The 3,828-nt window shown below is 46.0% G+C and overlaps 1 pseudogene; it reads left to right on the top strand.

The window, feature by feature from the left end:
- The first annotated feature begins 1,750 nt into the window (after positions 1 to 1,750).
- On the top strand, positions 1,751 to 2,653 carry LOC142431712 (large ribosomal subunit protein uL18 pseudogene; annotated as a pseudogene).
- Positions 2,654 to 3,828: the final 1,175 nt, after the last annotated feature.

Below are 3,828 nucleotides of genomic sequence, written 5' to 3'. Positions count from 1 at the left end.
GTGCTTCTGCCATGTGGGCTTGTTGCTTCCTTGCCAGATGGCTGCTTGTTTAACTTTAAGTCTTTAAAACCTCAGACACTATACCTTTTGATAGCTGGGCACCATCAGCTTTCTTCACCACATTTGCTTATGTACCCATTTTGTCTTTGGCTATCCTGTCAGGAGGGTGAGGATCATAGAACACCAGGTTGTTAGAACAAAGTGTTCTTGTGTTGAGGGAGGGCTTGGGCAGAGGCCCAAAGTCCATCTACTTACTCAGTATATTTCCATATAAATATATGTACATAGGCCAATACCTCTTTTAGTCTGTGTTAACTAGAAAAAAACAATATGTGTATTGTCATATGTGTCTAAGAAATAGCTTTATATACTAGAGCAATTGTGTATTGAGAAAATACTCTAGCCCAGTCCAGATAAAGTTTATAAGTCCGATATTAGCCCATATGCATCAATCTATAAATTCCTCTTCAGACTCATGCAAGACATGCAATGATGCGGAATGCAGGAAGATCACAGGCCAGTGGTTAGAAAGTCTTGTGGATCCATTGGTGGTGAAAGCGTCTCAGAGCTGGTGTGGGTCTCCTCAAGGCTCCTCCAACTCCAGGGCTCTAGTGTAGTTCCATGTTTCTTGTCATCAAGAATACCAAGGGGAGAGTCTGTGTGTCCCACCTCCAGCGAGCTATTTATCTCTGTAGCACCTCCAAATGAGGTCATCAAGCAGCAACCTGATTGACAGGCTAAACTCCACCCCTCACTCTTAGTAATCTCAAGTTGGCACCAGATCATGTAACTACCACAACCTCGATTTTTATGGATTTAATATACTTGCCTATGTTTATACCAGTATCCATAGCTTTGCATTGGGGATCTTTCCTCTGTTTCCTTTTACCTTCCTCCTGCCCCAGCATCACACTTGCCTTTCTTCTGCCTCTTAGTAATTCCGCTCAGTTAGATTGCTGTTGTTCCAACACCCCCAGGATCTCTACATCCTCCTCATTGTTGCTTTTCATTCCGTAGTTGTTCCCCGTCTATGCCATTGTTTGCTCACCGCTCCTCCCTCTCACCCCCTTACCCCCAAGTCCCTCCCTAACTGTTGGTCCCACTGCTTTCTCCTCAGGATTGCGTTCCATGCCTGTCTCACATAGGTAGGAAAACCAACAGTAACAGAGAAAAAACAGAAACAGAACAAAACGTTGAAAAAAAGAGGGGGATAAAACCAGCGGGGGGGGGGGGGTGGTAACCCAAACAAAAAAAGCATACATAATTCCACTTCTGTCTGCTGACCTTTATGATTATCTGTCCACCAGTCCTAGGGGGTTCTGAGAATGGCCCCTCCTAGCCTGAAGTCTATTTTGGGGGTTCCTCAGGGAGTTTGTGGCTTTGCTTTACTCCCATTGCTTATCTGTTTGCCCCACTGTGGGGGTGATCAGGCTGGACTGACTCCTTGCCATGTGTCGCTTAGTATTGTCCTTTTTCGGGGTATGCTCCTGCGAGGGGACATCATGTCTCGAGCTGTTGTCAGCCCTACAGTACTCTCTGTACTTTAGCAGCTCCGTGCAGGGATGTCATCCTTAGGCCTTGATGTGTCAGTATGGGTCCAGTCCCTTGCTTTCTGTTTTTCCTTCTTGCATTGCTTCTGAAGGGGCTGGGCAGGCAGGCCCCTCTCCCCAGCCTGTAGGTTTAGAGTGTTAGGATTTTATTTTATAAACAAGGACAGCTGCCAGCCCTGTAGGTCTATGGCAAGCTAGGGATGCCATTCTCTTTTCCTCAGAATGGGTTTGTTAAATTTGTCAAGAACAAGGCCTACGTCAAGAGATAACAAGTAAAACTTAGACAATGACTAGAGGATGTAACTGATTATTATGCTAAAAATGCTTGGTAATCCAAGATAAAAAGTAATACAACATACCCCAGTACAGGATGACAGTTCGTGGACCAGCAGGGATATCATCTGCCAGATTGCTTGTGCCCATAAAGAAGGGGATATGACTGTGTGTGTGGTTTATGCACACAAACTTCCCAAATCTGTTCTAAAAGCTGGCCTGACCAATTATGCTCCAGCATCTTGTACTGGCCTCCTGCTGGCCCACAAGCTTCTTAATAAGTTTGGCATGGGCAAGATCGCTGAAGGCCAAGTGGAGACAGCTGGAGATGACTACCATGTGGAAAGCATTGATGGTCAACCTGGTGTCTTCACCCGCTATGCGGATGCTGGCCTTGCCAGGATTACCACTGGAAAGAAAGTGTTTGGGGCTCCAAGGGGGCTGTGGACAGAGGCTTGTCTATCCCTCATGGTACCAAGCAATTCCCTGCTCATGAATCAGAAAGCAAGGAATTTGATACATTTGTACATCAGAAACACACCATGGGTCGGAACATTATAGCTACATGCATTACCTAATGAAAGAGGATGGTTTTGCTTAGGAGCAATTTTCTCGATGCATAAAGAACAACATAACTCCTGATATGATGGAGAGGCATAAGAAAGCACATGCTACTATGCGAGAGAATCCAATTTGTGAAACATGTTAAAAAGAAGAGGTGGAGTCCTCCCAAAATGTCTTTTGCCAAGAAGAAAGATTGGGTAGTTCAGAGGAAGGCAAGTTTCCTCGGCACTCAGGAATGGGCTGTGGAGAGCCAAACCCAACCATAATTTTCCATGAGTGCTTCCCACAGAAATAAACTGGCCTGCACCGCTGCCTGTCCTTCTTCACCTCTCCCCTCCTCTCCCAGCTGCAGCCTAGAGCCCGGAGCCTGGAGTACCACTGCAGGAAGCCGGGACCAGGTTTATCCGCAAGCCGAGGGCCCTGAACTACCGCATCCCTGCTCACTTCCACGGCAAAGATGAAACAGAAGTTAGAAATTTTATTCTTTGGCTTGAAGACCGGAAAATCAGACATGCCAAAAGCAATTGGAATTTTGGTTCCGGAGTGCCTGATGCAGGCTGCGGTGACTAAAGCTCATCGAACCAAAGAGGGCGTGCCTGTTGCTTTAGACGAGCAGTCTTGGTTGTGAGCCAGGAGATGCAGCTCTTAACGAAGCTGCTCAGATTCTTTGATCGCTGCTCCAAAGAACCCAGAGAGCTCCAGACAGAAGCCCAGGAAGCCATCGTTGCCCTTCAGTCAATTAGTGCAGATCCAATGACAGAACACAGACGGGCAAAGTTGGAAGATGAGCGGTTCAGGATGGTGTACACTTCTGCGATGTGTTTGGGGAAACCAGTGTATTTTCGAGGGAAGAATCCTAGAAAGTAGACTCATGTTCTAGATGCAGTAATCCTCAACCTTCCTAATGCCTCGACCTGTAATACAGGTCCTTATGTAGTGGTTATCCCCTAACCATAAAATCATTTTTGTTGCTACTTCATAACTGTGATTTTGCTACTGTGATGAACGGACGACCCCTGTGAAAGGGGTCGCGACCCACAGGGTGAGAACCCCTGTTCTAGAGCGATACCATCCTTGCTTCTTTTTCTTTAATAAAGTTTGGGCAAGTAGGAAGAAAGCAAAAAAAAAAAAAAAGAGAGAGAGACAATAAACTTATTCCCCAAGCCAAAAAACAAAAAGGACATGGAGACCCTACCATTTTGAGTGACTTGCCCAAGACCCTACCATTTTGAGTGACTTGCCCAAGACCCCAATTAACAAATTAACCAGGCAAGTTCGATTCCCACACTGTGCATTATTCACTGAGCCCCACATTAAGGAAAGAGTAGAGGGGAGGGCATATATTTCTGGTCCTCCCACCCGAAGAGTCTTTCATGACTCATCTTTGCTTACAAGATAGGGGAACTAAAACATGACCCGGGTCTGAATCCCTTAAAGTCAG

The sequence above is a fragment of the Tenrec ecaudatus genome, chromosome 18 (assembly GCF_050624435.1).
Source record: "Tenrec ecaudatus isolate mTenEca1 chromosome 18, mTenEca1.hap1, whole genome shotgun sequence".
Classification (NCBI taxonomy): Eukaryota; Metazoa; Chordata; class Mammalia; order Afrosoricida; family Tenrecidae; genus Tenrec; species Tenrec ecaudatus.
The sequence above is the reverse complement of the archived record's forward strand: the minus strand, read 5'-3'. Positions and strand labels throughout refer to the sequence as shown.